Source organism: Canis lupus, chromosome 17 (genome assembly GCF_011100685.1).
Source record: "Canis lupus familiaris isolate Mischka breed German Shepherd chromosome 17, alternate assembly UU_Cfam_GSD_1.0, whole genome shotgun sequence".
Classification (NCBI taxonomy): Eukaryota; Metazoa; Chordata; class Mammalia; order Carnivora; family Canidae; genus Canis; species Canis lupus.
Window position 1 is genome coordinate 58,619,893 of NC_049238.1, and position 23,447 is coordinate 58,643,339.

At 35.1% G+C, this 23,447-nt stretch overlaps 2 pseudogenes across 1 annotated transcript in view; both read left to right on the forward strand.

Annotated features, from left to right (window-relative positions):
* The window catches only part of LOC119877197, a 132,637-nt pseudogene extending 121,307 nt beyond the window's left edge, over positions 1 to 11,330 (forward strand). Inside the window, exons 2-3 of the transcript XR_005372821.1 lie at positions 8,778 to 9,003; positions 11,265 to 11,330. The product of XR_005372821.1 is annotated as a glyceraldehyde-3-phosphate dehydrogenase-like (transcript). The remainder of the gene's footprint in view (positions 1 to 8,777; positions 9,004 to 11,264) is intronic.
* On the forward strand, positions 8,578 to 9,550 carry OR13L1P (olfactory receptor family 13 subfamily L member 1, pseudogene; annotated as a pseudogene).
* Positions 11,331 to 23,447: the final 12,117 nt, after the last annotated feature.

The following is a 23,447-nucleotide window of genomic DNA, read 5'->3' on the forward strand; positions in this document are numbered from 1 at the left end:
GCCTCCTTTATTCTATTAATATGAGGATGGCAATGATTTTTAAATGGAAAATAGGCTATATTCCTGGAATAAACCATATTTGTTCATGGCATATTATCCTTTTTAAGTTCTACTGGATATGATTTAATACTATTTTGTTCAGAATTTTTGTGTCTATATTCATGAAAGATACTAGTTTGCAATTTTCTTTTATTGTAAGAACCATATCATGTTTTGGTGTCAGGATTATGCTGTTATTGTAAATCAAGTTGGAAAGTATTCCTTCTATTCTCTGAAGGGTTTTTGTAATATTGTACTTTTTCTTTCTAAAATGTTTGGTAGAATTCACCATGAAACCATCTGGACTAGAGTCTTCTTTTTGGAGGAATTTTAAATTATGATTAAATTTATTTTAATAGAAATAGTACTATTTAAACTTTGTTTCTTTTTTTAAAGATTTATTTATTTATTCATGAGAGACACAGGTAGAGAGAGAGGCAGAGACATAGGCAGAGGGAGAAGTAGACTTCCAGGAGGAGCCCTATGTGGGAATCGATCCAGATTCCAGGATCATGCCCTGAGCCAAAGGCAGACACTCAACCGCTGAGCCACCCAGGCCTCCCTAAACTTTGTTTCTTCTTATATCAACTTACTTCACACATTTTGAAAAGTTATGCTTTTCAAGAAATTTGTCTAAGGTGTCAAATTCAATGGAATAATGTTGTTACTAATATTTTATTATTTCATTAATGTTTGTAAGATCTATAGTAGTATCCATTTTTTCATTCCTGATTTTTATAATTTGTATTTTCTCTTTTATTTCTTGATCAATCTTACTTGAGATGTATCCATTTCCTTAGCCTTTTCAAAAAACCAAACTTGGCATTATTGATTTCCAGTTAGAGTCTGTTTTCTATTTTATTAACTTCAGGTCTCTATCTTTTAAATATTTTATTTGGGCTTAATTCTATCTTCTATTTTTAACCAACAAGTTAGGAAAACTTCTATTCAATAAGGGTGAAAGTCTAGATATTTTATTTTATTTTTTTTTCTTTTTAAAAAAAGACTTATTTATTTGAGAGAGAGAGTGAGAGTGGGGTGGGGAGGAGCAGAGAGAAAATCTCAAGCTGACTCCCTACTGAGTATGGAGCCTGACATGGGGTTTGATCTCATAATCCTGAGATCATGACCTGAGCTGAAATCAAGAGTTGCACACTTAATCAACTGAGCCGCCCAGGCATCCCTGATTATTTATTTTAAACATTTTTAAATACAGGCATTATTTGCAATGATGTGAATGGAGCTACAAAGTATTATGTTAAGTGAAATAAGTCAGTCAAAGAAAGACAAATACCATATGATCAAACTCATGGAATTTAAGAAAGAATTTAAGAAAGAAAACAGGATGAACATATGGGAAGGGGAAATGAAAGAAGGGAGAGAGGGAAACAAAGCATAAGAGATTTTTAAAGATAGAAAACAAACTGAGAGTTGATGGAGAGAGGTGGGTTGGGGATGGGCTGGATGGCAGATTGATATTAAACAGGGCACTTATTATGAGCACTGGGTGTTGAATATAAGTGATGAATCACTGAATTTTACTCCAGAAGCTAATATTGCACTGTATGTTAACTCCCTAAAATTTAAACTTTAAAAAAGGCATTAAAAGCTATAACTTTCCCCCAAACACTGCATTAGCTGCACGGCCAATTTTTTGATTTGCTGCATTTTCATTGCCATTACATTAAAAATATTTTCTATTTTTCTTTTGGGTTCTTTGACCTATAGTTTGTAGAAGTGTTTGCTCAATTTCAAAATATTTGGGGATTTTCAGATTTCTATTTGTGGTTAATTTCTAATTCAATTCCATCATGGTCAAGAAACATACTCTATATCATTTCAATCTTTTTAAATGTATTGAAACTTGCTTTCTAGCCCAGTATATGGGATACTTTAGTGAATGTTCCTTGTGTATTCAACTAGAATATTTATTCTGAAATTATTGGATATAATGTGCTATAAATGTCAGTTATGTCAAGATGATTAATTGTGCTGTCTAAATATTCTGGATTACTGAATTTTCTGTATATTTATTCTATAATTTTTAATGAAAGAGTAATATTAAAGTCTTCAATTATGACTGTGAACTTGTCTAACTCTTTTGTCAATATTTTGAAGTTCTGTTATTAGATACTTTTATAATTGTTATGTCTTCTTGATGAATGGATCCTTTTATTACTATAAAGGATTCCGGTTTACTTTTGGCAATCTATCTTAAAGCCTACACATCAACTTTTTTTAATGTTTGCTTTTAAATGATATATTTTTTCCCATCCTTTTACTTGGAACATATTCAAGATCTTTTTTTTTTTAATTTTTATTTTTATTTATGATAGTCACAGAGAGAGAGAGAGAGAGGCGCAGAGACACAGGCAGAGGGAGAAGCAGGCTCCATGCACCGGGAGCCCGATGTGGGATTCGATCCCGGGTCTCCAGGATCGTGCCCTGGGCCAAAGGCAGGCGCCAAACCGCTGCGCCACACAGGGATCCCCATATTCAAGATCTTATATGTAAAGTATAATTCTTGAAAAGAAGATACAGTTATTTTAAAATCCAGTCTAACAATCTCTGTATTTTTATTGGAATGTTTAGTTCATTTATATTTTCTGGTATTACTGACATGATTAAGTCTAGTATTTTACTATTTGTTTTCCATTTGTCCCATCTGACCCTTTGTGCCTGCTTTTGAATTGAATTTTTATTTGTCCTCTGTCAGTTTTTGGATATGCTTTGTATTATTTTTTAGTGCTTAATCTATGTATTTTATTATACTTTATTTACTTAATACAGTCACCTTGAATTAATATTTTATGATAATGTATAGTGCAAGAACACTACAAAATATTTTACCATTTTCTCACCCAACCTTTTTGTTGCTATTGTTACATATTTCATTTCTATGTTACAAATTCTCCAATGCAATTATTATTTTCTCTTTAAATGGTTAGTCTTTTAAAATTATTTTTTAAATGTTATATTTTCCCAGTAATTTTTAAATTATTTTTTATTATTCCATTTCAGACATGAACCCTTTTATTTCAATCCTTATTTTAGACATGAAAATATTAAGCAAAGAGAATAAATAACTTACCTAAAGTCTCATAACCAAAGGATTACAGAAGTGAGTTTTGATCCCAAGAAGTCTAACTCCAGAGCTCACAATTTGACCACTGTAGTAGGGTTATCCATCATTAATGCATTTGGAATAAACTGCAAGGCTATAGTTTGCAAAGGCCTTTCTATAGCCTTGGATGGTGCCCTAGAAATCTTACTAAAGTAAATTTTACTAAAGTAAAATATTTTCTCATAAAAAAAGAAAGCTCCCAAGCAGTGTATTTTAAGATTTGGCAAATATAGATTTCTTCTCAAAGCCATGTAAAATAATATGAACTTCATTTGATAGAGAATGTAGGCCAGTGAAGGACTTTAAGGTAGAGAGAGGCTAGATATATTTTAGGGTTTAGAGAGATCACTGCTTTCAACAGGACAGCATCTGAGAATTTGATTTCCAGTTTAAGTTGATTGAACAGATTTGTAGGGATGCTGTCCTTCAGGTTAACAGAGCAAGGTTGATGATTAAATAATTTGATATTTAATCCAAAGTTTGGAGAGACAAATTTGGGGCATATTTCAAAGCCAATCAAGCAACATATGTCAGTTGGGGTTCTAACAAGATAGCTTTTGCTATAATTGATAACTTATATGAGATAAATAAAAATAAGCTAGGTTTTATCTTTACTTTGGTACTAATGAGGATTACTTATCATATAAAAAGCCAATGTAGGTGCAAGATGTTAAAATTCCCAAAGTGTAAAATTTTCTACTCTAATGATTAAAATAGACTGGCACGATGGACTGATATTCACAGTCGAGAGAGATATATGGAAGAATAATTAAGATTAAGTAGGCAAAATGGAAGAGAATTAGGCTAGATTTTCTCACAGAAAGCATAATGAATTCCATAATCACCTTAAAATATAGATTTAACTACTCATTCAACAAATATTTATTGAGCGAGAGCTGTATGCCAGGTTTTCTCTTAGGTTAGGGATAGAAGATGACCAAAACTGAGCCCCTGGCCTCACAGAGCTTATGCTACAAACAGAAGTGAGTAGATCAATAATTTCATGCCAAGGGTAGCATAAGTGCCACAAAAAGAAGTGAAGCAGAGTAAGGGGATAAAAAGTGATGCGACTGCTATTTTATATAGAACTGTCAGAGAAAGTATCCCTGAGGGGGTAACAGTTCAGGAAAAACCTCAATGAAAAAAGGAAATGGAACATGTAAATATCTGGGGGAAAGTTTTCTGGTGAGGAAATAGCAAGTACAAGCCCTTGAGATGGGAAGGTGTTTGGTGTAGTTAAAAACAGAAAGCAGCTCTGTGTAGCTCAAGCTAAGTGGACAAAAGGGAAGAAGAGTGGGAAGTAATATCAGAGAGGCAGTCAGACCTCTCTGATATCAGGCAGGCAGTCACATAGGTTTCTTTAGGCCAAGGTGTGATCTTTAGATTTCATTCTATGACATGGAAAGACATTGGAGGGTTTTGAGTTTAGGAGTAGCATAATTTAGCTTACATTGTAAAAACTCACTCTGGCTGCTGCTATGTGGAGACAGATTAAGTAGGAATGGGGATGGGAAGAAAGCAGAAGTCTGTTGCAGTTGTTGATGCAAGAAAAAGTGGTGGCTGGGACTGGGGTATCAGTAGTGACTATAGTGAAAAGTGATCATATTTATACAATTTGGAAGGCAAAGTCAAAGAAAATATTTTATCTTGAAATATTTTTGTATGTATTAAAAATAATAGCAAACACCTTTCCATACAAGGCATATTACTTATATTACTTCATGCTACTTGTTTTCCCACTTGTATCCTTTATTTTAAATATTTTGTCTTAAAAGTAATTTAAAAACCTTTTTTAAAAATTACACATATTAAACAAATAATACAAATTTATGATGTAAAAAATTTAGAAAGTACAAAAGATTACACAGAAAGACTCAAGAGTTCTTCCAATCTTTTCTGGAAGCAACTGCTTTTATCAGTCTCCTGGATAGCTTTCTATGCAATACTTCAGGTTACTTCTTCCAACAACCCTGGTGTAGGCACTATTAACATGAGAATGCAGTCAGCGAACTGGGAAAAAGAGGAATCAGTTGACCTAGCCACCATTTACATCTAGTCAGCAGAAGTGAGATTTGAATCCACCTCTATCTGGCTCAAGATATCTCACCTCCAAGATTGAAAAAGGTACAGAAATCATAGTTCAATGGCTGTGAACCTATCAGAATGGATAACAGAAAGCTAGTTATTGTACCAATTATTTTTTTAGGAAACATTCAGTGTGTAAGCATAAATCTTGGTGTAGTAAAGTTTACTTTAATAAGGTAATAAGATGTCTTTAATGGTAACATACCTAAGTAAATATGATTACCTAATTTCATATTAATCATATCATATCATATCAAAATTTTCATATCTTTTAAACTCTAAAAAGATAAATGATCCAATTGATTAAAGAATCAGTATATTTTAGGGGCACCTGGGTGGCTCAGTGGTTAAGCGTCTGCCTTTGGCTCAGGGAGTGATCCTGGAATCCCCAGGATTGAGTCCCAGGGTCAAGTCCCACATCTGGCTCCCTGCATGAAACCTGCTTCTCCCTCTGCCTGTGTCTCTGCCTCTCTCTCTCTCTCTCTCTCTCTCTCTCTCTGTCTATCAGGAATAAATAAATAAAATCTTTAAAAAAAAAAAAGCATCTAACTCTTGATTTCAGTTCAGGTTGTGATCTCACAGTCATGAGATGGAGCCCTGCGATCTCTCTCCCTCTTCCTCTGCCCTTTCTTTCTCTCTAAAATAAATAAGTAAATGTTTAAAAATTAAAAATAAAATTGTGGTAAAATATACACAATATTCATTGTTTTAACCATTTGGGAGTGTACAAATCAGTGACATTAAGTATATTCACAATGTATGTAACCATCTCTTCCATCTATACCCAAAACTTTTCATCATCTTCAACAGAAACTTGAACTTGGAACCCATTAAACAATAACTCCTCCCAATTCCATCCTCTTTTCAGCCTCTGGTAACCTTTACTCTACTTTCTGTCTCTATGAATTTGCCTGTTCTAGGCACATGATATAAAATAAATCACACATTATTTTTCCTTCTGTGTCTGGTTTAGTATAATGTTAGCATAATGTTTTCAAGATCCATTCATGTAGTATACATTAAACTTTTTTCCTTTTTATGGCTGAATAATAGCTCATCATGTGCATATACCACAGTTTTGTTTATCCTATCGTTGGTTGATGAACACTTAGGTTGTTTTTGGCTATGTGAATAATGATGCTATGAACACCAGTATACAAGTATCTGTTCAAGTACTTGCTTTCAATTCTTTTGGATAGGTACCAAGGAATAGAATTGCTGGGTCATATGATAGTCCTGTTTAATTTTTTGAGGAACTGGCAAACTATTTCCCACAGTAGATGCACCATTTTACATTCTTATCAGCAATGCATGAGAGTTCCAAATTTTTCATACCCTCACTAACATATTTTATTTTCCATTTTCTTCAGTATAACCATCCTGATAGGTGAAAAGTGGTACCTCATGCTTTTGATTTGCATTTCCCCAAAACTAATGATATCAAACATTTTTTCATGTTCTTATTGGCCATTTGTATATTGTCTTTGGAGAAATGTCTATTCAAGTCCTTTGCTTATTTTTTAATTGAGGTCTTTTTTTATTACGGTTAAATCGTAGGAGTTCTTTATATATTCTGGATATAAGTCCCTTATCAGATATATGGTTTGTAAATATTTTATTTTATAGGCTGCTTTTTTGCTTTCTCAATAGTGTATTTTGATAACACTTTCTTAATTTTGATGAAGTACATATTATCTATTTTTTTCTTTTGTTACCTGTACTTTTGGTGTCATATCCATAAAATAGTTGCCAAATCCAATAGCATAAAGATTATCTCCAATGTTTTCTCCTAAGAGTTTTATAGTTCTAGCTCTTAAGTTTAGATCTTTGATCCATCTTGAGTTAATTTGTGCCTAGTGTAAGTTAATTTTGTGCACTTCATTCTTTTACATGAAGATACGGTTTTCCTAGAACCATTTGTTGAAAATACTATCCTTTTCCTTATTAAATGTTAATTTTCAACTTTTGTTGAAAATCAATTAACCATATATGTGAGAATTTATTTCTGAGCTCTCCATTCTATTTCATTAATTTATATGTCCATCCTTATGCCAGTACCATACTGTTTTAATTACTATAGTATTGAGTAAGTTTTGGAGTTAGAAAGTATGAGTCCTCCAACTTTATTCTTTTTCATAATTGTTTTGGCTATTCAGGGCCCCTTGCAATCCAATATGAATTTGAAAATTAACTTTTCCATTTTTATGGAAAAAAAGATACTGAAATTTTGATAGACAAGGCATTGAACCTGTACATTACTTTGGATAGTATTAACATCTTAACAATTTAAGTCTTTTTATCCATGAAGTTAGGTACATTTTATTTAGTTATATCTTCTTCAATTTCTTTCAGCAATGCTTTGTAGTTTTTAGTGTACAGAACTTTCATTTCCTCAGTAAAATTTATTGTAAGCATTTATTACATTAGATATTATTGTAAATGGAATTGATTTCTTAACTTCCTTTTTGGATTGTTCATTGCTAATGTATAGAGACATAACTGATTTTTGTATGTGCAACGTTGCTCACTTTGTTTATGAGCTCTAACAATATTTTTGTGGATTCTTTGACATTTTCTATATATATAGGATCATATCTGTGAATAGAAATAGTTAACTATTTCTTTTCTAATTTTGGAAATTTGCTCCTAATATTTTATCTTAATTCCAGTAGTGTTAATATACAGTGTTATTAGTTTCAGGTGTATAATATAGTAATTCAGCAATTCCATACATCATCCAGGGCTTATCCTGACAAGTGCTCTTAATATTTTAAAGCTATAAATAGAGATCAAGATTTATATAACTGCAACAGCAAAAAAAAAAAAATCACTACAAATGTATACACTGAAACATAGTACTTGCTCTGATTCAGAGGTGATTGAATTCTTATTTATATCTTTTTACATTAAAAATTGTTTGCAATGAAACTATTTCTTAGAAAAGGTGAAAGGAAAAAATGAGACAAAAAGGACAATGATAGGAAGTAAATATTACTAAGATGGTGGGCTCCCTCTAATGTAGAATTTAGTAGTTTATTGTTGTGATTAGCCAACTTTAAAATGTACCTTAAACATTAAACCAACATTTATTTTCACCCACCAGCAGTTATGTAAATCCAAATCCATGGGAGATCCCTGTGCCTGAGCTGGCTGGATTTGCTGAGCAAAAAGTTGTGGTCTCTCTGAAGACTCCTGCACACCTCCATCCACAGCCCAGACCATTCTATATCCAATATTATTTGATATTAGCTTTCAAGTTAACATGCCAATTTGAGGTCCTCTTTGTACATTATCATTATGGCTTTTGTTTTTCTCATTGTTTTGTAGCTATGATACCATTTGAAATGAACAATCAAACAGATGCCACTGAATTCATCTTCTTGGGATTTTCCAACCACCCCAAACTACAGGGCTTGTTTTTCCTGGTTTTCTTGATCATTTACCTGACAACACTCCTGGGAAACATGCTCATAATAACAGCCACTAAAATCAGCCTTGCTCTTCATACTCCAATGTATTATTTCCTCAGCAACCTGAGTTTCTTGGACATCTGCTATACATCCACCACCATCCCAGTCATGCTGATGAACTTCTTCCGCAAAAAGAAAACCATCTCATATGAAGGCTGCTTTTCTCAGACTTTTTTCCTCGTGACATGCACTGGCACTGGATGTGTTTTATTGGTTGCTATGGCTTATGACCATTATGTAGTCATTTGCCACCCCCTTCAATATCCGGTCCTCATGAGTGTGAAGGTCTGTGTTGTGTTTTTTTTTTTTTTGGTGATTGAAATCCATAGCTGTGTGGGCTGGTGAATTCTGTGATACACACCATGCTAGCAGCCACACTCACTTCTGTGGGCCCAACCAAATCAGCCACTTTCTCTGTGACATCCCATTGCTTCTGGAGCTCTCTTGCTCAGACACCTCTCTCAATGAGTCTGTGCTCCATGTGGTCAAGGCCATCATTGACCTGAGCCCCTGCCTGTTTACCAGAGTGTCCTATGTACTCATCATCTCTGCCATTCTTAGGATTCCCTCTGCTCAGGGCAGGAACAAGGCCTTCTCTACCTGTGTATCCCACCTTACTGTTGTTGTGATCTTTTATGGAACAGCCAATTTCAACTATGACAGAACCAACATGGGGTATAACCTGGACATTGTTATCCTGGTTTTTGTACTTTTCTGTGTTGTGACCTTCATGTTGAACCCCATCATATACAGTCTGGGAAACAAGGAGGCCAAGGGTCCCCTGAGGAAGCTAGCTAGGAAAGGTGGGTCCTCTAATAAGATCGGCAATTAAATAAAGTTTTCCTTCTGGAAAATTTCTTGCTCAATCAAAACATGACCCTTCTAGCTGCAATTATAACAGTGTTCTCTATATAGGATCTTTTGACAACCATAATGCCCCATTTCATAAGGACAAACAGCTACACCTATGCCAAGCATTTCACATACCGTAATCTCAAATGTCCTGTGTTCTCCAATCCACTGACAACTGAGAATATTTTCATAATCCATTATCCCTGAAAAAACCCCACCTGGTACCCACATATTTAAAAAAATCATTCCCCATATTCTCCCAATTTAGCAGCACTAGACAACCACTAATCTGCTCTCTGTGTCTATGGATATCCCTATGCTGGATGTTTCATATAAATAAAATCATATAGTATGTGCCTTGTATGTTTGGCTTCTTCACTTGGGATGTTTTCAAGGCCCATCCATATTGTACCATGTATTGGTATTTTATTCCTTCTTATTACTAAATGATTTCTATTTTATAGATATGCCACATTTTATTTATCCATTCATCACTTGATAGACATTTTTGTTGTTTTCACATTTTGGCTGTTATGAACATTTATGTACCAGTTTTTAGTGAACATATATTTTTATTTATATAGAGTTTATACCTAGGAATGAAATTCCTGGATCATATGATAATTCTATATTTACCATTTTGAAGAACTGTCAAGTTGTTTTCAAAACAGTGGCACCATTTTACGTACTAAGAGCAGTATATGAAGATTCTAATTTCTTTGCCTCCTCACCAACATGTTATTATATGTTATTTTTATTATACCCATCCTAGTATGTGTGAAATACTATATCAATGTGATTTTGGTTTGCACTTGCCTGATGGATAATGATTCTAAGGTCTCTAATCAGCACCACTTCTGTACTTCTCCTTCATATATGAAAAAACTCATGTTGCTAATGGAGTGTTTGAGCTTTAGACACTTAACTCTTTTTTAAAAAGATTTTATTTATTTATTTATTCATGAGAGACACAAAAAAAGAGAAGCAGAGACAGGCAGAAGGAGAAGCAGTCTCCCTCTGGGGCCCCAGGATCATGACCTGAGCCAAAGGCAGATGCTCAACCATTGAGCCACCCAGGCGTCCCTAGACACTTAACTCTTGACAGGATCCAATGTTTTTATCCTAAATTTTGGTGAAGTAAAATACTACAAGATTTTCAAACTTACAAGTGACCTACAGAGCTGTTTGATGGCTCTGCTTTTTTCTTCTTTAGAACTCCATATCAATAATGTCATGAGCACTGGTAGGACCAGAAATCTGGAGACACAAAGACAAGATGTTGGTGGGGAAGAAAGGAAGCACCATGTCTATGTGAGCAGCCCTAAGAGAGGGTTAGAGCCAACTGAGTAAGTTGTTAATACTGTAGCTCCAATACACATGCACTGGCAGAGCATACAGTATGGAGACATTCAAATCTGAGGAGGAAACTCCCCATGCTGCATGGAATCCAACCCAATAAGCTCACACCCACACTTACCTCTCTTCTTCTTGATGATAATGAGGAGAAGCCAAGTTCCTAGGCTTCTTGCCACTGCTAGCAAGAAATAGAATAGAAATCTAGTACTGAACTTTGCTCATCAATGTCCCCAAAGAGAAAAGAAGCTGCTCATTGCATGCTGGGAAAGATGATTGCCACAATTTTAATGAATCCAAGAGAGAATTAATTGTTCATCACTTCTATACTTTCTTTTCAGGCTGTTGCCCTTGAATTGTGTTTGCACTCTGAGGAATCACAGAACAGCTGCTTAGAGATTACATGAGTATTCTCAAAAGATTAGCCCACAGGCATTTATAAAAGCCCATCCTATAAAAATGAATTCATTGAGAGATCAAATAATTTTCAAATCTTGCATTCCACAGTGAGTATACTCAAGGAATCTCCTGGAATGGCATATCCTTCTCATGAGGCATATTAGTTGACAGTCTGTTTGTACCAGAGAGTATCCTTTCCATTCCAGGAACTAGAGTAGAGAGCATCAAGCTCTACTAACAAAGCCAGAAAGGCTGGCTGGCTTTCTTTCTTTAAGTTTTATTTATTTATATGAGAGAGAGTGTGTGTGTGTGTGTGCAAGTGAGGGGAAGAGCAGAAGGAGAGGGAGAGGGGAAGTAGACTCCATGCTGAGCACAGAGCCCCTCCCAGGGCTCAATCCCACGACCCTGAGATCATGACCCAGCCAAGACCAAGAACAGGGGGCTCAACTGATTGAGCCACCCAGGCACCACCAGAAAGGCTTTCTGTGAGAGTCAATGGTAAGTAGTTTATTTAGCATCACAAATGAGAAAACTGCCCCGTGTCAGATACATTTATGTGTTAAGAGCATATTACAAAATGTTGTGCATATATTCATTACCGTTTTGATGGCATTTATGTAATGACATATTTTTGATATTTTTTCCATGCGTATCTCAATTTCTACAATAGTACTTATACAAAGAACCAGAGTAGAATTACTTTAGCAATTACCTACTCCAAAACCTGAGGGGTGCCTAAATTCCTGCATGAAATAAAATGATTGAAAATTTTGTTTATAGTAAATAAAATGGAATGGAATGCAATGTGATAGGCCTCCATTTTTCACAAACAGGACATAAAGGAAAAATTTTCAGGGAGAAAGCATAGAGACATTTTTTACACGATACATTATAATGTGCTAATAGGCACACACAAAATATTTTTTAAGTTAATATAATTAAATTTGTATAATACTTCTATTTGGAAACATTCACTAGCTGGACATTCTTTTATTTTTTTAAGATTTTTATTTATTTATTTGAGAGAGAGAGAGAGAGAGAGAGGAGAAGGGGCAAAGGGGGATGGAGAGGGAGAATCTGAGAATCTGAGCTCAGAGCTCAATCCCATGACCCTTAGATCATGACCTGAGCCGAAACTAAGAGTCAGTCACTTAACCAACTGAGCCACCCAGGTGCTGCCACTAGCTGGACATTCTTATCTTTATATTGCAACTAATTGATGTTTGGGAGGTGTACTACAAGCAATTTATTAATTGTAAGCTAGCCCTAAAGTTTGTGAATGATTTCCTTTCCCCACAGTCCCTGTGTTAGGAATCTCAAAGATTCAAGGTTATTCCTATAGAATTTCATTCTCACTCATTTGCCTTTGAGAGGATTTATTGACTGGGAAATAAGCAGAATTGCTGCTATTTGGTTGGAAACAGCCAACACCACCACAAAGTCTCCACTGAAACTACTGCTCTATGGGAAAGAAGAATGTTAAGATAGGTACAGGCCAAAGGGCCATGGTGCCACATTTAATGTCCCCACAGGCTGTTATTTTTCTCAGATCAGGAAGATGTTTGCATCAAAACTGCTGGACCTAAACGTTCTCCTAAGTTCAGCAGAATTGTTCCTTCTCAATTTCTTTTTTCTCTGTGGACCTGACTAAAGTGCTAGATTTTGTACTTTTCCTGTTCTAATGATTTCAGTCTGGTTTGTTAGTAGATTTTATGTCTCAAGGTTTGGTTCCCCATTCAGCTTTACTAGGCAGGGGGATCAGATGCCACTCGGGGTATCAGGCTTCATGACGGCAAGGTCAAGGACCTCACGTGCCCCTGCTGAAAAGGTGATTGGTGAAGCCTAGCCCTTTCCCATTCTGACAATCACATGCATAAAACGAAACTCAAATTTTAACAATGGCTTTATACTGTCCAGAGGATAGGCTAAGGGAAGGATGTGATTTCCTATGAGACCCTTACAGAGCCACCGTCTTCTCAAATCAAAGATTAAATACATTGGTTAAGAGATGCTGATCTATATCATGTTTAAGGCAGAACTGATGTTGAGAAATCCTAGCCTGGTGAACACCACATGCTCTCATGCTGGGGCCACCCAGGGAGAGGGACAATTGGTGGAAAAGTAGTCAAGAATTTGACTCTTTTTTTAAAGATTTTACTTATTTATTCATGAGAGACAGAGAGAGAGAGGCAGAAACATAGGCAGGAGGGAGAAGCAGGTTCTATGCAGGAAGCCTGATGTGGGGCTGGATCCCCTGACTCCAGGACCATGCCCTGAGCTAAAGGCAGACACTCAACCACTGAGCCACCCAGGTGTCCCAATTCGACTCTTGTTATATGCAGAATTCCAAGAAATTGGTTTGACTGGTGTTGACTTTTGTTTTTTTAGTTTCTTTAATGCTGGTTTGGCCGAATTCTCAGGAAATCCAAAACATATAGATATTTTCCCCTGTTTGGTTTTCTTTCTCTCATTCTATGGAACATCCTCTGCAAAACCGTTAATTGAAAAGATTATGGCCTTCAAAGTCAGATAGACCTGGGTTAAATTCCATGCTTACTTAAGTAGCTGTGCAAACTTAAGTATCAGTTTCCTCACCTGCAAATCCTAATAAATACTTTCTGGTACACTCATATACAGGAGCTACTATTATATTTGGGATTGTTGTTACCATTATAGGGCTTCCAGACTGCACCATGCAGGGATGGAAAGGAAGCCAGGATTGTTAAACTGTCTTCTTTATTTGGTCATGATGCATGCAATTTAACAAAGGACTGGAAGGACAAACATCAAAGTGTTAACAGTGGTGCTAAGCAGAGTGTTTTATGAAGGTGAAGATATTTCATTTACTTTTTGTGTACTTTTGACTTATATGAAAGTTTTCAGAGAACATGTACTACTTTTGACAGTAAAAATCCCCTATATTTCTCATTAAAAATGTAATGACATACTCTTTACATTTCCTTGCAATTTCTTACATATCTATAGTTGTTTCAAAGTAAAATTTTTGAAATCTTTAAATAGGATAAATAACATAAAATAAAGGAACTTATATATTATGTGCATATGTAACACAATACTAGAGCCAACTAGTATTGGCTTTCAGTCATGTGAAATGTTTATCATCCTAGAAGATGTCCCTAAATGGTAGAAGGGGATATCCTTAGGATCAGTTAATATTAAGGAGTACATTGTTATATTGAGTCTGATCCAGCCACACCAAATATGAAATTTTCATGGATTTTCTCATACTATATTTTCAGATGTACAATGACATTGGTCGAACAATAAAATCTCAGGGCTGAAAGGAACTATTGAAACAATTTGAAAGATCTTCACTTAAGACCTCCTCTCTGCAGGAGATATAGCAACATAACCTTCATTTGAACATCCCCAATGATGAAATCTCCTTACTATCCATTATAAAATGCTTGCTTATCTAGTCTAAGTTCAGTTTGTGAAACAAGAAGTTGGAAGGTTAAAAAACAAAGAAATAATCCATGTAAGACTTTTATATGTACATTTACACATCTCAATTAAGCAGAAATGTGAAGAGATTTCAATTCAAAATGCCAAGTAGAGTACAAAAAAAAAAATGCTTGGAATGAATCAAGTAAGCAGAGTTGTGAGCAGCTACCTGCATCATACATTAGTGTGGGGAGAGAAGGTTATTCAGTGGTCACAGCTGAGACTTTGGGATAATATTTTGAAGCCTCCGTTCTCTTGTCTGCAAAATGGAGTTAAAAATATTTATAGTTTAAAGTTGCTTTGAGAATTTTGGGGGGTGATCCACAAAGAGTGCCTGACACATAGCATGTGCTCAACAAGAATTAAATAAGAGGCATAGTAATGGGATTTATAAGATGTAAATGGATGTGTGGTTTCAGACAAACATGAGAGGAAGAAAACCTGGAGTAATTCAGGAGAAAGAACCAACTCTGGGCATCTAACCTCCATGCCTTTGGTTCTCTGCTCTCTCTACCTCAAATGCCTATTCTGCTAGAGTCCACAGCAATACCATGTCTTTATTTTTTTTTCCTTTGAAATTTAGACTTTTCTTGACATCAGTTTTATACTTTAGGCATATAAAATCAATAAATTGGATAGATTTTTAATATTAAAATATATAGTTGCCAAAGAAGGGTTTTTTTTTAGATTTTTAAGTTTTTATTTTAATTCCACTTAATATACAGTATTATATTAGTTTCAGTCTTTAAAAAAACTTTTTATCTCTACTCCCATTGACATTCTTTTATGTCTACTCCTATAGACGTTCTTTATGACCCTTCCTAATTTATCAACTACTTATTGAGTATACACTCTATACCAGCCCCAGACTAGTTTTTAGCACAGACCTGAAAAGTCCTGATCATGACCCCAGGAGCTCATATTCAAAATGGAATGAAGGGATTGGATCAAGTAATGAGTCTCCTATTCCTAGAGCTGTTCAACCAGAGGTTGTATAACCAAAGATGAGTTTTTAAGAAAATAATTGTTTTAAAAGTAAACAAAATATTACAAAGCTTTCTGCCTCATACTACAGTTTATCTTCCCATTAGATTGTAAGTTTGGAGAGGACAAGAATTTTATCTCCTTTGGATTTCTTCATAATACCTAGTCTAGAGCTATATTAAGCCTTATGAAGGAACTAAATTGGTTTGAATTTAAAACTACCCACTACCAAGATAAGACTGTTGGAATACTGAAAGGAATTGAGAATTTCACAGTTTGAAGAATTTTATAGCTGGAAGGTTCTTGCATATCGAAAAAGGTAGTAATTTGTCTTCCCAACTCCTTTTCCTTTAGGAGAGGTAAAGTATAAAGGGCTAAAATGCTAATGCTGGAATGAATTTTTAAGACAGAATGTAGGCTTTTTCTTGGTAAATTTGTTACGAAAGGACTTTTAACCTATTGTTTAGAGGTTAGGGCAGCTCTGACTGTTAGGTGGGAATAGCCTAGACTCTTGGCACTGAAGCTTGGTCCTTGGACCAGTAGCCTGGGCATTACCTAGGACCATGTTGGAAATGCAGGTTATTTACATGCACATTAAAGTTGGGGAAACCCTGGCCTACACAATGATCTCTGATTATTTCAACTGTTCCCAGGCACCTGTATTACAGGGAATTGTATAATAGAAATCTGGACCAGGTGAAAATAGCTCGTATAATCCATAGCAGTGAATTAACTTTGCCACAAGCATGTGAAATCACTTGGATTTTCTTTCAGATACATTTTCCTGTGTATTGATATTATGTATGTGTGTTTGCATGTGTTATTTTAAGTAGATCAGTGATTTACATGAAAATTAGATTTAAAAATGTTCATCATGGTTTTGTGTTATTGAAATAAAATATGAATAGATGTTTCCTTTATGTGCTGTAAGGGTTTTCACAACTATACCAGTTGCCCTGATTTAGTTTTTCCCCACTTTGTTTCCTTTGAGCAAATAAATTCCTTAAGGTTAGTCAACAAAACATTTCATTTATTGCCAAAGAAAAAAATTTTTTTCTCTTTTAAGACCTCTAGGCTTATTTTTCACAATTTATATTTTTAAAATTATATTTAACTTCAGTACCAACTTTCCATTGAAATTTAAATACTTTAGTTCCTCAAGGGCCTAAGATTTGGAATTTTTAATGAATGTTGTGTTTGCCTTTTACTCATGTGCCTTGAATTATTAGAATAAAAGATAAAATTGCATGAGCTTTGAAGACTATAAAGCACTTTACAAATATATCATTATCAGGTGACAAAGTATCATTTTTAAAAGTAATTATGATTAGAATAAGGAGTTAAGATGGTGTAGGAGTAAGGGATCCTAAGTTCATCTGATCCCTGAATTTAGCTACTTATCATAGTGTTCTGAACACCTGCAAAATCAGTTAGTGATCTGAGAAAGAAATGCTGCAATTCTACAAATAGATGTGAATCAGGGGTAATATATCGGTGGATACAGGGAGGGGAGGGAGTGAGCTTAAGGAGGCTACTGCAAAATAGTACAAGCAATAGAACATGAAATCAGAACTTTCAGAAGTCTGCTATGGTGGAGAACATCCCTGGCTAGGTGCTCAGATGGCAAAGTGGGGCAGAATCCCAGATGGGACAGCATGGTCTCAGGATTCCTGGGATCACAAAAAAGAACAGGGGTGCCTGAGTGTAGCAGAGCTCCCTGGCATCCCAGCAGTGAAACTAGCTGATAACAGTGAGTCTAAGTGCCTGCTTTCTGCTCTGAGTTGCCATAAATTGCAAACTGCTACACAGACTGGTGACTTCTCTCCAGGCAATGGCCCAGCAAAAAGTAGAAGTGCAGAAAGACCCCACCCTCCATCCCCTAGGAGGAACAGCACTAGTCTGCACTGCAGGAGTCCATAAAGTTTGGAGACTCAAAACTGGGTCACATGCTTGAGATAAAAACCCTTGGTCACAGGCTGGGTGAACACAGAGTTCAGTCAGAAACCAGGGAGACAAAGTTAATTGACTACTTTTCTGTAAGCCCTCACAGAAGGGCTTACTGAAGAGTGGGAAGTGCAAACTTTTAACTGGGGCTAGAGATCGGGGTGCTGCCATTTTCATCCCTTCCATCAGTACTGAAAGCATGTTGAGAGCAAAACAGCACCACATAGTGCAATCTGGAGCTTCTTACACTGAGCCCGGCTGCCTGGCAAGTGAAGCACAATTCCACCAGGGCAAGTACACTTGAAAATCAGCTCAGCAGACCCTTTCCCCAGAGCAGCAGAACCAATTTGGTTAGCACCAAGTTTACCAATCATAGAGAACTGCAAAACTTCAGCTCTTGGGGAAACAGTATGTAGCATTTGTGGGTTTTTACATTATTCTTTAGTATTTCAGTTTTACTTTTTTCAGCTTTTTATTCTTTTTTAATGTTTCCTTTTATATATGTTATATATATATTATTTTTTATTTCCTTTCATTGTATTTTGTGGTATTTTTGTGTATATGTGTGTGTGTGTGTGTGTGTATAACCATATATATATGGTTTTTTTTCTTTCCTATTTTGAGATCTAGTTCTTTTAAGAAACAGACCAAAATACCCTCAGGATCTAGTTTATTGTTTTGTTCTGTTTTACTTCTTATATGATCTTTTCTTATTTTGTTTTGTTTCTGGTTTCTTCTGGTTTGTTTTGCCTGTTCTTTTCTGGTGTTGTTATTTTTGTCTTTTCTTTCTCTTTCTTTTGTTATTTTCTGGATGTAATGATGAGATGGAGAAACTCACTTCAAAAGAAAGAATAGGAGGCAATGCTCACTTCTGGAGATTTAGTCAATAGGAGATAAGTAAGATGTGAGAACTAGAATTCAAAACAATGACTATAAATACTAGCTAGGCTTTAAAAAGCATGGAACACACTAGAAAATCCATCACTGCAGAAATTAAAGAACTAAAGTCTAATCAGGCAAAAATTAAAAGTGCTATTACTGGCATAAAAAAAGGACACTCTAACAGCAAGGATAAATGAGGAAGAGAGAGACCCAGTGATATAGAAGATAAAGTGATGGAAAATAAAGAAGCTGAGAAAAAGAGAGAAAAACAATGACTAGGTTAGATTACAAAGGGAGACTTCAAAAATCAGTGATACCATAAAGTGAAATAATATCCAGATAATAGAGTCCCAGAAGATGAAGAGAGAGACAGAGGGGGAAGAAGGCTTATTTGAACAAATTATAGCTTATAATTATAGCTTATAATTTGTTCTAGAATTAAAATTATAGAACTTCCCTAATGTGGGGAAGGAAACAGGCATTCAAGTCCAGAAGGTACAAAATAGTGAAGCTTGCAACTTTCAGAGATAAAGAGAAAATCCTGAAAGCAGTTCAAGACAGAGGTGCTTAACCTATGAAGGTAGAAACATAAGTCTGGCAGCAAACCCATCCACAGAGCCCTGGCAGGCTAGGAAAGACTGGCATAATATTTTCAATGTGCTAAATGGGAAAATATGCAGCCAAGAATACTTTATCCAGCAAGACAGTCATTCAGAACAGAAGGAGAGATAAAGAGTTTCCAAGACAAACAAAAACTAAAGAAATTTGTGATCACTAAGCCAGCTCTGCAAGAAATATTAAAGGGGATCCTTTGAGTAAAAGAGAACCCAAAAGCAGTAAAGATTAGAAAGAAACAGAGACAATATGCAGAAACAGAGACTTTACAGGTAATATAATGGTTCTAAATTCCTATCTTTCGATAATCACCCTGAATGTAAATACATTAAATGCTCCAATCAAAAGATACACAGTATCAGGGCAGCCCCAGTGGCGCAGCCCCGGTGGCGCAGCAGTTTAGTGTGGCCTGCAGCCCGGGGTATGATCCTGGAGACCTGGGATGGAGTCCCACATCGGGTTCCCTGCAGGGAGCCTGCTTCTCCCTCTGCCTGTGTCTCTGTCTCTGTCTCTGTCTCTCTCTCTCTCTCTCTCTGTGTCTCTCATGAATAAATAAATAAAATCTTAAAAAAAATAAAAAAATAAAATTTGTATGGAGCCAGAAAAAAACCCAAATAGCCAAAGAAATGTTGAAAAAGAAAACTAAACCTGGAGGCATCACAATTCCAAATTCAAGCTATATTACAAAGCTGTAATAATCAAGATAGCATAGTATTGGCACAAAAATTGACACATAGATCAGTGGAACAAAATAAAGATCCCAGAGCTTGACCCTCAACTCTATGGTTAACTAATCTTTGACAAAGTAGGAAAGAATACCCAATTGAAAAAGTTTCTTTAACAGATGGTATTGGGAAAATTAGACAGCCACATGCAGAGGAATGAAACTGAATCACTTTGTTATACCATACATAAAAACAAATTCAAAATGGAAGAAAGACCTACATGTGAAACAGGAAACCATCAAAATCCTAGAGAACACAGGCACCAACCTTTTTGACCTCAGCCATATTACTCAGGCATCAAAAAGAATGAAATTTTGCCACTCGCAATGATATAGATGGAACAAGAGGGTATTATGCTCAGCAAATTAAGTCAATCAGAGAAAGACAAATACCATAGGATTTCACTTATATGTGGATTTTCAAAAACAAAACAGATGAACATAAGGGAGGGGAAAGAAAAATAAAATAAGATGAAAGCAGAGAGGGAGACAAACCATGAAACCTCTTAACTATAGGAAACAAACTGAGGATTGCTGGTGGGGAGGTAGGTTGAGGGATGGGGTAACTGGGTGATTGGCATTAGGGAAGGCACATAATGTAATGAGCACTGGGTGTTATATGCAACAATGAATCACTAAATTCTACCTCTAAAACTAATAATACAGTATATGTTAATTATATTGATTTTAAATAAAGAAGAGTTTTTAAAAATAAAATAAGATAAATAATAATTATGATTATATGAATTAAACTTTTGGTGCCTCTGTTTCTTGATCTACAAAAATGGGTATATTAGGTTGTCTTATTAGTTGTGAGAACCAACTGAGTTAATATTTATTAAAAAAAAACTTAGATAGAATACATATAAAAGGCTAGCCCAAATAGGGATTTAATAAGTAACAAGTTAATTATTATCTAATGTGTGTTTCTAAATCCTGGTTCAAGAAGGTAAAAATGTTGCACCTTTTCAAAGTAACTTGTGTTTTGTTTCATTTTTTTATTGGATAGTTATACTAAACTCAATTTAATCTTAAAAAAAAACCCCACCTTTTAAAAACCTCATTAAGCAAGATTTTTAAAAAGCCAGACAATTTTGGTTTTTAGAACCAGGGTAAGAAAACTTACTCTTAAATGATTTTTCCTATGAAATCTTTCCCACATGCTTGTGGAAAATGAGGTCATTAGTATACAGCAGAGGGTTTGAGATGGAATATTGCTTATTCCTATGTAATAGCATGTAAGCTCTATAGAGGCAAGTGTCTGTATTAAAGTGTAATGCATAAATGGTGCTTATTAATGATGGATTTTTATCATCATGATTATGATATTGATGAGGATAATTGTGTTGATAATTGTTCTAGACTGACAGAATAAGCATCAAGGATTTTTTGTAAAAATGGATTGGATACTACTTCACACCCCACTCTATTTTCCTGGCTTGTAAGAAAATAGTCTAGCCAGTCAGACCAAGGGAAACATTTTACTGTGGTTCTGTTTCCACATAAATACTGTGTATTTATAGTATATCCCATGAATATGTTCCTCAGGGAATGACTTCAAGTAATTAAAAGTCAAATTTTAAGGCCTTTATAGAAAAGCAGCAAGTAATAACTTTAGAAACCATATTATTTAAAATCTCTAAACATTGAAAAATCAGTTATAATTTGGATACCCAGAGACCATACATCAGTTTCTCAGAGTAAACTCTTAGGGAACCATCTTCATAAAGAATTTTATGTCTTTCTATAAATACATCTAGATATCAATTTTTTTAATGCATCAACACTTAAGTTTATTTTTTTCTTTTCACGTTTTTATTTAAATTCCAGTTAGCTAACATACAGTGTAATATTAGTTTCAGGAGTAGAACTTAGTGATTCAACACTTACACACAATACCTGGTGTTCATCACAAGTTCACTCCTTAATCCCCATCACCTATTTAATCTTTCTGCCCACCTCTTCTCCAGTAATCATCTGCTTGTTCTCTATAGTTAAGAGTCTGTTTCTTTGTTTTCCTCTCTTCCTCGCCATGTTCATCTGTTTTGTTTCTTAAATTCCACATATGAATTAGGTCATAAGGTATTTGTCTTTCTCTGACTGACTTATTTCACTTAGCATAATATGCTCTAGCTCCACCCATATCATTGCAAATAAGTCATTCATTTTTATGGCTGAGTAATATTCCAATGTGTGTGTCTCATTTATATATATATATATATATATATATATATATATATATATATATATATATATAGTGGGGGGGGTCTCTCTACATATAGACACACATACATAACAGTATCTTCCTTATCCATTCATCAGTCAATGGACATTTGGGCTCTTTCCATAATTTGGCTGTTGTTGATAATGCTGCTATAAATATCAGGGTGCATGTATCCCTTTGAATCAACATTTTTGTATCCTTTGTAAATACCTGGTAGTGCAATTGCTGGGTCATAGGGTAGTTCTATTTTGAACTTTTTGAGGAACCTCCATATTGTTTTCCAGAGTGGCTGCACCAGTTTGCATTCTCATCAAAAGTGTCAGAGCTTTCCCCTTTCTCTGCATCCTCACCAACATCTGTTGTTCCCTTTGTTAATTTTAACCATTCTGACTGGTGTGAGGTGATACCTCATTGTAGTTTTGATCTGTATTTCCCCGAAGATGAATGATGTTGAGTATCTTTTCATGTAGACATCAATCTTTAAAAAAAAAGATTTCATATCTACCTTTTTGATATCAGGAGTTCAAAAATATGTCACTTTAATGACTTCATCTGTGTAGTTGATAGCAAAAACAGAAAATAAAATACACATAATAACAGAATAAGGACTTTCCAAGAGTACTCATAGATTCCCAACTCAATTCCAATATTGAATTAATGTAAATCAATGCTAATAAGACTTAGGCCGAGGGCACCTGGATGGCTCAGTTGATTAAACCTCCAACTCTTAGTTTCAGCTCAGATCATGATCTCAGAGTCATGAGACTGAGTCCTGCAGGAGGCTCTGTGCTGAGCATGGAGTCCACTTAAAATTTTCTCTCGCCTTCTGCCCCTCCCCCAGCTCATGCTCTCTCTGTCTCTAAAAAAAAAAAAAAAAAGACTCAGGTGGAAGCAATGCCTACAACTAACCTAGACAAAGTAGCAAGTATTTTTTACTCTTTCCTGGATATTTTACAGTCTTCTATTACATTTCTTGTAAGCATCCAGTATCACAAGAGTCCTACTTTGTGCTTTTTTTCTCAATATATCCTCTTTGGTTGATTTTGTGTACACCAGTAGCTTCAAAAACCACCTTCAAGGCAGTGACTTCCAAACCTAAACCTACAGTTCTAGCCTGTTTCTTCTTCTTTTTTTTTTTTTTTTTTGTAATAGTTTGGACAATTTTTTTTAATAAATTTATTTTTATTGGTGTTCAATTTACCAACATAGTTCTAGCCTGTTTCTTGAAGACAAATCCTTTATCAACAGCCTGTTGGGATTTCTACATGGATATCCCACAGGTACCTG